At 42.7% G+C, this 12,855-nt stretch overlaps 1 long non-coding RNA gene across 2 annotated transcripts in view; it reads right to left on the bottom strand.

Moving 5' to 3' along the window:
- The window catches only part of LOC101902535 (uncharacterized), a 44,407-nt gene extending 32,916 nt beyond the window's left edge, over positions 1 to 11,491 (bottom strand). Inside the window, exons 1-3 of one of the 2 annotated variants that reach the window (XR_009495344.1) lie at positions 11,132 to 11,491; positions 9,415 to 9,527; positions 4,666 to 4,731 (exon numbers count right to left, since the gene is read on the bottom strand). This is a non-coding gene — a long non-coding RNA (uncharacterized lncRNA). The remainder of the gene's footprint in view (positions 1 to 4,665; positions 4,732 to 9,414; positions 9,528 to 11,131) is intronic. The other variant, XR_009495345.1, reaches the window with a different exon arrangement.
- Between the last annotated feature and the right edge of the window lie 1,364 nt (positions 11,492 to 12,855).

The raw sequence follows: 12,855 nt of genomic DNA, 5'->3' as shown, positions 1-12,855 counted from the left end.
GGGGCTGGCAGGGTGGAGCTGGACCTGTGTTTGTTTTTGCAAACTGATACAAATTAAATTCTAACTTTATGGACATGTAGGAGATCCAAGTTAGCAGTGATCTACTCCACCCTTCTTCCCTTTTTATTTTTGCAGCCTCCCTGTTTTCACTGGCCATTTTACTCATTTTCTTTCCATCCTTCAAGCCATAATCAGCTTCTTTGGACTCCACAAAAGATCGTAAGCTATCTTTGGTTGAGAGGTTGAGAAAAGGAAGAAAGAAGTGAAACAAGGAGAAAGAGGAAAGGAAACTACTTTATTTAAGAAGCTTAAACCAATGTACTTTCATAGATTTAAACAAAACTATGCTCCATAGCAAAATTTCATCTGTCCAGCATGGTACAGACTAATGATATTATCAGTTTTCAGTGGCCATTTTTTAGTCACTGCCATGTTTGCTGTGATCGTGCATAGATGTGGGGGTACTTTATGAAACCTCTTGACTCTGTTTTGTCCAGAGAGTACAAAGACCATGGGACTGTTGGAATAGCTGGTAAGAAGATGCATATGGCTGTGATGGAAACCAAAGTAGAGAGAATAAACATTTTAAATGAGGAGAAAATGATGAGAGTTGCATGTGTGTAAGGGATGAGTTGTTTCCCAGAAGGAATAGTTCTGAAGGACAAAGAGAATCAGGCAGCAATTGAAGAACTGGGCTTTTGCAATCAAGGGTAATCAGCAAGAGATGAGGCACGGTGATTAACAAAATGGAAAGCCTTGCCCACAGAGATAGATGATCAGAATCAACACAGATGTCCTTTAGCCTGTGTTAATTCAGGAGAAGGCCAAGAGTTTGTTTGAGAACTTAAAGGCTAAATATGTTTGTGGTAGACCAAGGCCGGGCCTGCCTACAAAATAAGTGGAAAACTCCTACACCCTGCCGCCCAGGTGTAGATAAGGAGCAACTGCCCCAGGCTGGGCACAGCAAGCATTTCAAGGTCTGGAATCTGGACATTAGCCTGCATGAAATGGCTTACTGAGTAACTACATTTTTGCCTTATATGGTAGCATAAATTATTTCTGGTTGCTAACGTGTCTGGAGGTATGAAAGATATTGAGCCCACACTTCTGGGCTCCCCTGACCTCCCAGACATCTCAGTCTCTTCAGGCTGCCAAGACGAACAAATTTGTGATGACTCTGTGAAAAACAAAGGAGGCACTGGACAGCTGCATCTGCCTTACCTCATGTCTATCCTTTGCACTGCTTACATGCTGCTTTGGAAGTAAATCAAAGTGTAGCATCTTTGAACTGAACTCAGAGTGTCACTTGCGCCCGTTCTCTCACCTAGACCAGACTCCGTGTTCTGACTCCGCGTGGGGTGAAAGTACTGCTAAGGAAGCTCCTGTTAAAAGCCACGAGTGGCCCATTAGTTTAAGGCCGGGCCCCATCTGCACTGTCAAATCACTAGGTAAGTGCAGATATTATATCTGCAGAGGTCAAGGGATTACTGCCTTGAAAGGTTTTCAAGGGTCTATTCTGGTGGAGAAAATGCCCAGTGGCACACATGTGTCAGGAGAGACAGGACAAATGATTTAAGTTTTGAGAACCGTCTAACTCCTATTAGATAAAAATATGCTTATTTATTACAAGTTTAAATTCCCAGTCACATTAAACAGTGGCAATGGGGCCCTAGTCCCACCTGCTTGGTATCTCCCTTTCCCTCTTACACTCTCTCCCCAGGCACCTTTACAAACCCCAGGCTCCTTTCAACATAATATGAACAGCACTGCCCAACTTTATTCAATATTAGTAAGTTATAGTACAAACTGGGGCATTTTTAACCATGGAAGAGAAAACTGTTGGTAATGATGCCAAACCATAGACCTAACTTGGGACCCTCATGGGAAAACTGGAATTACAGTCACCCTGTAGATGTCCTAATTCCAGTATCTGCCTGCTGAGGTTCCTTCTGAAGAGAGCCTGTTCTGTCCACAACCCCTGCTGGAGAGGCAGCCCCAGGCTCATCAGGCTGACCCTAAGCCACAAGACTGAATTCTAGTTGAGCATGTGACCCAAGGCTGGTAAACAACCCTAGGCTAGTGACTCTGGGAGACCTTGAGGCTTGGCTGGACATGATAAGCCTGGTCAAATGGATTCTCTCCTTCATAAATCAGAAATACTGACCAAAAGAAGCTGAGGGGGTGTGATGCTTCTATTTTTTCTGCCTCTATACTGTTAACATGGAGAACAAGCATTGCCATTGTCAGTAAGTAACTTCTGTCATTACACTGCAACAATTTTCAACTTCTTAGGGAGTGGAGTAGGGAAGTGGCAATGTAAAAGTCTCCAGCAATATCTGCTAAAATCACAAATGTATATCCTTGACCGAGTAATTTCAAGTAAGTCTAGAAATTTATCGGATATCCTTGCACATTTGCAAAGTGATATGCTGCTGCTGCTAAGTCACTTCAGTCGTGTTCGACTCTGTGCGACCCCATAGATGGCAGCCCACCAGGCTCCCCCATCCCTGGGATTCTCCATGCAAGAACACTGGAGTGGGTTGCCATTTCCTTCTCCAATGCATGAAAGTGAAAAGTGAAAGTGAAGTCGCTCAGTTGTGTCCAACCCTCAGCGACCCCATGGACTGCAGCCTTCCAGGCTTCTCCGTCCATGGGATTTTCCAGGCAAGAGTACTGGCGTGGGGTGCCATTGCCTTCTCCAGCAAAGTGATATAGGTAGATGTTATTCACTGTGTGCGTGTATGTATGTGCATGCTAAGTTGTGTCCAATTCTTTGCGACCCCATAGACTGTAGACTGCCAGGCTCCTCTATCCATGGGATTTCCCAGGCAAGAATACTGGTGTGGGTTGCCATTTCCTTCTCTAGGGGAGCTTCCCAACCCAGGGATTGAACCCATGTCTCCTGCATTGTAGGCAAATTCTTTTACCATTAAGCTACTGGGGAAGCCCTGGCATTTTATAATAGACAAATATAATGTCAAAGACATTAACTGTTTATTGAAATATATGAAAGACACAGGAATACCTTTGATTCCACCAGATTTTCATAAAGATTAATACTGATTCAGTGAATCCCCTCCCCAAACCATTTTGTTTTTAATGCCTGAGGTCATATAGCTGGACTTTTTATACTATTCCTTTTGCTTAAACCTGCTTTTGCAGTGAGGGTTTCCCAGGTGGCTCAGTGGTAAAGAATCCGCTTGTCAAGCAGGAAACACAGGTTTGATCCCTGGGTCAGGAAGATTCCCTGGAGAGGGAAATTGCAACCCACTCCAATATTCCTGCCTGGGAAATCTTATGGACAAAGGAGTTTGACGGGCTACAGTCCATAGGGTCACAATGAGTCAGATACGACTTAGCACTTAAAACACCACCACTACCACTTACGCAGTGAACAGAATTATCACCACACAGAAAAACATGGAGAGTCTGTCCTCCACAGTTAAGAAGAAAATGCGTTGTTTTGAGGATTTAACAACTATTGTACATATTTTATTTGTTCTCTTGGTGACTCAAAGCAATGTCAAGAAGACTATGCTTTTAGGCTGGTGTGTACTCATTAATATTGCAAGTAGTGTTTGTAATGCTCAACAGTTTTTGAAATGGACTGCGAACATATCAGAATATAATTATAACTGGAACAACTTCTTGGGAAGTTCCTTTGCTTATACAAGAAATGGTTCAAATATGATAGTGTACAGTTGCTTAATTACTCTTTGTTTTCATTTTTTATGAAATGCTTCTCTCTGGTTTATGATGTTGTGATGTAACTTTACCATTAGCCTCTACACACACACACATATATCCCAACTACTTACCACATTTCTAAGATAATTTTTCCCCTGAGTAAGATAAGACTTAAATGTTGAAAGAGGAGGGAATTCATGGGCTCTCTGCTAAAATTACAGAATATTTGTTGTGGAAATGGTTTTAGAGAATATTTGTCTAAAACTTTCATTTTGTAGATTATGAAAAATGAGATCCCAGGAGGCAAAATTACATACCCAATGTCACACAGATGGTCTGAGAGGCAGGACTGGAATCCATTTCTTCTGACTTTCAGGTTGAGATTTGGTAGACTGATCAGAAGGAGCAAACCTTTAAACAATTTGTGTTAAAGGTGCTACTTGGAACCCATGTTCCCTTGTTCCTGGTGACTTTCTGCCCCCTCCTGTTTCCTTATCAGTACTTTTAGTTGAAATGTACAGCCCAGACCCTTCTCTGTCTTTCACCTCCTTGCAGCCTTTCTTTTATCCTTCCCCAACTCCACTCCAGTTCTTATGTGTACCACTGCTCCTTCCTACTGTGCAAGGATTTTACAAATCTGCTCAAAATTCAAAGGAAGTCACTGAGAGAAGCATTATGTAATACAGAAGACTAATGGTTTAAAATAGACAGCAATGCAAGAGAGGTTTTTATTTGTTGATTACATTAATTAAGTGAATAATCTTGGTTGGAAGATGGGAGAGCTTAGTAGCATGGTTTTCAGCCTTTGAATAATAACCATCTAGTGCACTATGAATCACCAAACCTTACAACCACCTTTGTATAAAGTAAAGCTTAAAATCCATAGGAAAAATAAGAACTATGATTTAAAAGATTGCCCTTTAAGCCTATAAAACAACTAACGTTTTTAGAGTTCTTTACAGTTTATAAAGCACTTACACATTCCTTTTCCTCTTTGGGCTTCAAACAATCAGGTGAGCTCAGTAAGACAATCTGTGTTGTTATCTAGAGGAAAAACAGAGATTCAAAGTTAGAGTTACCCAGGTGAGAGTCAAATCTTAGTCTTCTAATTCTATAAATCCCATGTTTCTATCATCTTACCGTTCTGTCTCCCAAAAGTCCAACCACAAACCCTCACAATTTAGAAACTGAGGAAATTGGACCAAATCTGTTTAGAAGATATGATGGTTAATTTAATGTACTGTCTGTAACAGGTCCAGGCTGCTGTGCAAGGTGTTCTGCTGTTTGGGCCAAATGATCCTGGAAGGTTATATGGATAATATTTTAAGGTACTATTTCCTGGATGCTGTGGCAGATGAGATCAGAGCACAAGGCGTAGATATGCATGCTGGAGAGAACCTGGTTGGTTTGAGATGGTATAAATATGAGAGTATGCACTTGCTTACTTACTCATTTTTATGAAATGCTTCTCTCTTGAGTACATACTGACAGATTTTACTGATGAGAAGGCTGATATCTGACAGAGAGCTACCTCATTTAAAACCCCGGTATGAGACTTCTCTTTCTGCTCACAAGACCGAAAAAGGCCTCCTTCTGCCCTATTGGTCTTTGGGCCCAAAGGAGCAAAGAACATTCCCTTCAGGACAGCTCAGTCCTAAAGAAGGGGAGGTGCTGGGCTACTCATGAGCTGTTACTCTTTCCTAACTCAGATGTCGAGAGAGGAGCCAGGATTATTACATTTATTGAGCTCCCACCACACAGAAGGAGACATCAGGAGTGGAAAGACATGTTCCTCCTTACTAAAGTTAGGGAAGATTTCAAGACTTAATGTAGGTGAAATACTTAGGGCCTGGTCCAGAGCTAGTACTTGACCAATGCAAGTTGTGTTAATTAGAAATACACAGACTCATTTCTGATTCTAGCTCCTCCATTAACTGTGTGTTTTAAGGCAAGAAGCCACATCTGTCTGGTTCACTGTTGAATGCCCCAAACCAAGATTGGTGCCTTGTACAGCACCTGTAATAATAATAACAATAATTAAAAAAATAAATTATCCTCTTGGAATTTATTTCCTCATCCATAAAATGAGGAATTTGATGTCTTGATGATACTTAAGTTTCTTCTTTGCTCTAATTCTATAAGAGGGAGTTGCAGCAAGTCTAATACACCTATTTTGTTTTAAAAAAATATATAAAAGGATTTGCTGCCAGCATCTAGTCTGTGTATATTGAATCCCAATATTTTAAAAGAGCAAATTCAATTAGAATAGCAATATATGTACAATTCTTTAATAATGTTGGGGTTAATTAATTTTACTCTACCCTCCAAATATCCCAATTTTAGTAATAGTGCAAGTATTTTCTTTTATTCTTTATAATTTTTCAAAAAACTTTCATTTGGGGTACTAAAAATCTTAACCCTATCAGTAAATGTCCACAGCTATGCTACTATAAAATCTTCTCACTTTAAAAGTTTAGGATTTTATGGGACAAATCCAATGTTGCCAAGCATTCAGATAATTGTTTTAGAAAATAATCTCTTCCTTGCTCACCAAGCCAAAAACAAAACCATCCTCCTCAATCGTTATCATGTGAGAGATGAGAAAATAGGCTCAGGTAGTAATCTTGACCTTCTGAGCCACCAGGGAAGCCCTAGTAATGTGACCAGGGCACAAAGTCAGTAAGTGGCTGAATCTAGTTCTGAGCTTTTTAAGGTGGCTTTGTATCTTATTAATATCTTATCAAGCAATTGGTACTTATAATCATGTGCCCCACTGTCCACTACACTGCTAGAAATTTAACATGGTCTGGAAGAGAACACGCACTGAACATAGTAGAATTTAGATTTTTTCCATTAGAAAATACAAAGTTCCTTATTTACATCTGAATAGATTTGCCAACAAGGACAAATATCATAAATCTAAAGTGAACAGCCTTAAACCTGAAATAATCACATTGTTAATTGGCTATACCCTGATACAAAATAAAATGATGGCACTAAAAAAATTTTTTTTAATTAAAAATAAAGTGAACTGCCTCAAAAGGCAGTGAAAAATATCACAGAAGGTGACTGAATTCTGCAACTTCAAAAACAAAGTTTCTTCAAGACTCAGATCTCCTTTCTGCCCTGCTGTTTCAGTTTGGAGTCTAAAAGACTATCTATCTACTTTGTGTCTGACTTATTTTCCTGTCAGACAGGAACTGGAATTTGAACTTTGCTCTCCAAAAGCCAAAGGCCAACTAATTTAGAAGGAGACTCTCAAAATCAATGATAGTTTCTTCTAGTTTCATTAGTTTTGTCTAAAGTGATTAAAGGATTTGATTTCCAGATAGCCATGAAACTTACTGCTATTTTTACAAATCACATTAATTTCTATACTTAATTCTGATCACTTGTGGCATTCCTGAGGCAAGTCTGGATTCATGCAGCATTCCAACCCCAGTGCCTTTTCAAGTTTCCAACAAAATCCTGTGCCAGTGAGCGATGATACCTTTATTGTAGTAGCCCCAAGGTGTGGAAGTTGTTTCCTGTGGCCTAGACTCAGCCCAACCCCTCCACTTGTTGAAACATCTGCAAATACTTTGTTCATTTCAGAGGCATCTGACCACAGCTAGCCTTCCATCTGGATTGCTTCCTCTTTCCTGATTGCTCACGTAAAGCATCAATAATCTGGGAAGACACTCAGCAAGAGAGAAACTGGGAGGGCCTAGGGATTAGATTGAAGTGCTTGAAGTTGGTTCTTAGGAGTTTTCTCTCATACTCATTCATTAATTGATTCATTCAATCATCACCATTTATTGGGTGATACTAGTGATGCAAATATCAACAAGAAGCAGTCTCTGTCCTGAAACAGGAAACAATATTACATGCTACATTTATTGTCTCAAGTAAGGAATTATATTAATCAGTTTAAAATAATAAACTGTATTTACTAGGTGTCTTCTATCTGTAAAGTTCTACAATTGCTTTTATTCTTATCTTCAGTAGGTATAAGGTTTATAGAATCTTTTATCTGTTTGCCCACTTTGAAACTTATATAGTTTCAAACTGAAAGCAATACTCTCTAAAGGGTTTTGTAAATAATTGTTAAATAATTTAAGAAATATCCTAGGAATTTTTACTTGATATGTGAAATGATAAATTGTATTCCTCTGAGTAATCACATTCCTTAATATGTTGCATTTGCTTTAACATTTCTATATGTTAAAACTATTAATACAAAACTATCTGCTTAACTATTATTAGAAAAAGACTATATTTTAAAAGATTTTAATGCAGTTGGATTATTTTTATGCTCTTACGTGTTTTAAAAACATAAAATTCCATGTTTTAAAAATATATCTACATTGTGCACACATTTGCACATTTTAGTAAGTTTTTTATAATCAAACCATACAAAGATCTAATTAACTCATCCCAGGAGTTGCTGAGCAATAATTATACCTTCAAAGTACCAGAAGATTTAAGGCGTATACAGGGCGGGACCCATCCACCCAAGATTTCAAAACCACAAGGTTCTTCAGGTCCTGTTGGGGCTTATCTATTTGCACGTCTTCCCCTGCAGGAGTCTGGACTAATCAGGTCACTACATCTTGACTGTGGTCTCTACCATTCATTGTTTGCAACAGTGAAGTACTGTCAACAGACAGGGAAGTTAGCAACGGATAATGAAAAGGCTAATAGCAAGGCTGTGCCCAGGGTTCAGCAGGACATATGGCCTATGTCAAATCATCTGATATCAAATCCAACAAATGAGCTCAGCCAAAAGGTTGAGCCATGTTGCCTGATGGCATTGTGCCCTTGGGTTGCAATGCAGTACTAAGCAAACTGTTGCACGTTGACTGTTCTTTCAGTTTGCTAAAATGGAAAAGTCAGGTTGTTTCTCCAGCACTGTTTCTGTTTTGCTGCAAAACATTTCCTACAGCGTTCCTGCCTCAGCTAATCGTCATTGATCCAGATATTAATTGGTCATCTTGGAAGCAGACAGGGCTTCCTAGGTGGCTCTAGTGGTAGAGAATCTGCCTGCCAATGCGGGAGACAGGGGTTCAATCCCTGGATTGAGAGGATTCCCTGGAGGAGGGCATGGCAACCCACTACAGTATTTTTTCCTGGAGAATCCTATGGACAGGGGAGCCTGGTGGGCTCCAGTCCATAGGTTGCAAAGAATCGGTCACGATTGAAGCGAGCTAGCATGCAGCACACACGGAAGCTGACAGGAGTTGGTTCATTTCTCCTTCAGCCATGGCTTCTTCCCATCCCCCAGTGCTCCCTGTCTGGAGACTCATAACAGAGTAGTGCTATTAAATATAGTAAGAAAATACATGTCGAAGGGCAGATGAGAGCTAGGTGCCTAAGAACTCGGAAGAACAGAGAGCCCCTGAGCCTTATGGTACTTTGTTCAAATTTTTAAAAAAAAACACTACTTCCTGAGGTGGGTGACATGTATCTTAGCAGGTAAAGTTAGAGGATGGAGTTCAAAGCCTACCCACCTCCTCTGCCAGGCACCATTATGCAGTCAACAAACTGCACATGTATATGGTGGCCTGGCAGAAAGGGTATCAGAGCCTTCCAATCATAGATGAGAGCACTGAGAAAGATGAAGTCAAATTTGATATGAAGAATAATGGAAAACAGGCAGTCCTGGGTGGTTCTGTCTTATGAATCTCTAAATAGGAGAGGTTGTTTAAGTATGGTATCTGCCTTCTGATTCAACTTAAAACTATTTACCATTTTATGGTGACTCCTTTCCTCTCAGGAGATTTCTTCTAAAAGTTGAGATGAGGAGCAGGTTTTACATGTACACAAAGATGTACATATTATATTCCTATTCCTAAGGTGGTCTGCATTTAAACAGAGGCAAAAACATTTAAAAATTGGTTACTGCTCTGTCCCCAACACCTAGAGCCATACCTGAAACACAGTAGGTCCCTTAATATGTTGATTAAATATATCTCAAATCCTAAACATTCAGTCACTGAGCATTAGGAAGCAAGAGTTATCTTGCTTTCAAGATTCCACAGATCAAATTAGAAAGTCATCAAAATTAGTTTTCTCTTAGGCACGTCATAGGCCAGAGGTCTCAACTCGCTTATAAAATAACATCACCACAAATACTACTCAAATACCAATTATTTAAAACATCTCTTGAACATTACCAACAATAAAATGTCTACAAGCCAAACATTTTATATAAGGATGCAGCCTATATATAGTTCAGTGCTTGATAAGACTGTGAAATGTGTGAAAGTGTTAGTCGCCCAGTCATGTCTGACTCTTTGTGAATCCATGGACTGAAGCCCACCAGGTTCCTCTGTTCATGGAATTCTCCTGGCAAGAATACTGGAGTGGGTTGCCATTCCCTTCTCCAGGGGATCTTCTGGACCCCGCGATCGAACCCAGTTCTCCAGCAATGCAAGCAGATTCTTCTTGACTGTCAGAACAGGGAAGCCCGCTTGATAGACTAAGTACAAACAAAAAGTTGGTGGCAAAGATGCTTATAAACATTACTTTTTACTTTGTAATTTTATATATGGGGTTGCATAATCACAGTGTATTATTTATAATTGAATGTATCACCTTCCACCAAAGATTTCAAAGCACCTTTGGTGAGTAAGGTATAGTCCTCCCCACACATCTGGTGAAACAGGTATGCTATAAGCATTATTTTCATCAAACCAGGATCACACATGAGTCAATGGCAGGGCTGTATTACTCACTCAAGATACTTTAGTGTAGGGCTCTAACCCTCAGAGGATTGAGTACACATTCATTCATTCACTCATTCCTTTCTTCATTCAAAACATTCACTTGATGCCCTTTGGGAAGCACTTAGGCTCGAGTCCCTACTTCCTCACTGAACTTGCAGCATATGAACATTACAATATGTTAAAAAAAATTGTCATGACAAACATTTAAAATTTTTCTGCACATGGTGATTAATCCTAATTGTTTCATAGAGACATACCTACCAGCGAGTCACATGTATACTGAGGAAATGACCGAAATACAAAAAAATTTAAAGATCACTTCTCTCTTAAGTATGGATGTTAATCATGTGTCTATAACATAAGGCCTTTTTTGTTGTTTTTTTTTTAATGTTTGCCTGGTGCAACTAAATACTTGGCGATTTCTGTGTCTAATTATAAGTTTCCGCTGTGTGTTGTAGCTGAGTTGGTACAAGATGTTCAAAACCATGAAATGATGAATGTAATGGCTTCCTCGTGTCATGGTCGCAATTTTTTTTCAGTTCATTTGTCCTTTTAGGTAATCATACTGTTTGTACTCTGACTCTCGTACTGAATCCACAATTATCGCTCTTGCCAGACCATGCCTCCAGACTTGACTGTATAAATTAAATGTGTATTCCAATGCATGCATATGCAAGCCGTGTGCACTGCCTGTTGAACAAAGTAATGTAAGCAACTTAAAGGCACATTTTACTGACCTTTGAGTTCCCGTGTTACAGTGGTTTTTAGACAGTTACCTACTGGGCAAAGTATAGAACAAGTGATTCACAGAGGTCATTATCAGTGTGTGCCTCGCAAACCGGTTTGATCGAGGAATCCAGCCCCCTAAGTGTGCAAGCTGCATTCTCCACGATGTTCTTCTCTGGCTCCCCGTCCCCTAGAAGGGGCTGATTCACCCTCAGCTCCCTCTGCCGGAGCTGGCGTGAGGGGCGGTGCGGCCAGGCCGCCGAGGCAGGGCGGGCGCGCAGCCGAGGCCGGGCTGCGTGACAGGCTGCACTTCCCAGCCCGACGCTGTGGTAACTGCCTGAGCTCATCGCCGCTCGTCACGACACGCGCTGCTTCGCCTGCACGCGGCGTAGCGTGAGAGGCGCCGGGGCTGCGCCCACCCCGGAGCCTGCGTGCGGACGCGCCCCACCGCCGCTCGGAGGCCCAGCCTGCCCGTCACCACGCCGCCGGCGTTCTCCGGCTGCAGGAAGACGGCCCCCGGACGTCAACAAATAACTTGACCTCCCAGGCGGTAGCCTTCGCTCTTTTCAGCCTCGGAGGGCCCTTCTCTCACCACCCCCTAACACACAGCTGCCAACCCCCTTAGTGTGGGGAAGGCGCCGGTCAACCGGGTCAGTCGCCTGGCAGCGCCACTTGACTCCCGTGCGCCCTGAGTTCCCGGCAGAAAGGGCTGCGGTGGGGTACTAGGGGTGGAGGGCGCGGGACCCTCTTCCCGGGGCACAACACCGGGAGGGTGCAAGGCCTCCAGGCCGCTGTGGTTGCAAGGCAGGCGGCGAGCAAGCGTCGGGGCCGCTCAGGAAGCCGAGAACGGTCCGCGGAGCCGACTCGTGACTCCTTGACCGCGTTCCCCTTCGCCCTCGTCCCGCCGCCCGAGCTCTTTGCCTTACAGCAGCGGAGCTGGGTACTTTTCGGCGTTAAAATGAGGGCATTAGCCGCTCGGGCTTAAGTTGGCGGCGGGGGCCGGGCGGAATCAGGGATTCCTCACGGGATTAGGCGGCCGGGCCGGCACGCGAGGCGGACGCAGGGCCCGCCAGGAAGCCCGGGTTAGCGCGGAAGCGGCGAGCGCAGGCAGCGGGGGCGGGGCCGCGGGGTTGCGTGACCCGCCGCCCGGCGGCCGCACGCACTTCGTGCCCCGGGCAGCCCTCCCAGCCAGGCTCGTCGCCGCTGCCGCGGGGCGGGAGCGCAGGTGCAGGAGGGCGGTGCCGGGTTTCCACTTTTACAACCGCAGCGGGGAGGAGAGTCACGCTATATTTCTGGGACAGGGAGTGAGTTCACCCGGGAGGACACGGCGTCTCCTTGTTATCGGAACCTGGGTAACATTCAGTAATAAAACCCGCTCAGACAGGATGTATTAAACGAACTGGGAACCAGAGCTGCTCTATCAATAAGCAGTCGTTCCGGGGAAGCTTTCCAAGGAAAGCTTTACATTTTGAGGCTCGGGCACACAGGTGCGTTCGTGTGACATGCTTATACAGGAAGGAACCAGAGCGAGGACGGCGGCTTTGGGACGCAAGTTTTGTGCACTCTGCACAAAGATTAATAACAGAGTCGTGATGCTGGGCAACTATCATTCCTCCTAGAAGCGTTCTTGCCAGTGCTTTATTTTGCAAGGAGAGAGAGATGCCTGGTTTTAATGGCGTACAAACGGGAGAGACCTCTTGCATGGTGACTCAAGAGTCCAAGGATATTTGAAAAA

The sequence above is a fragment of the Bos taurus genome, chromosome 1 (assembly GCF_002263795.3).
Source record: "Bos taurus isolate L1 Dominette 01449 registration number 42190680 breed Hereford chromosome 1, ARS-UCD2.0, whole genome shotgun sequence".
Lineage (NCBI taxonomy): Eukaryota > Metazoa > Chordata > Mammalia > Artiodactyla > Bovidae > Bos > Bos taurus.
Note: the sequence above shows the minus strand (reverse complement) of the source record. Positions and strands in the feature narration are given on the sequence as shown.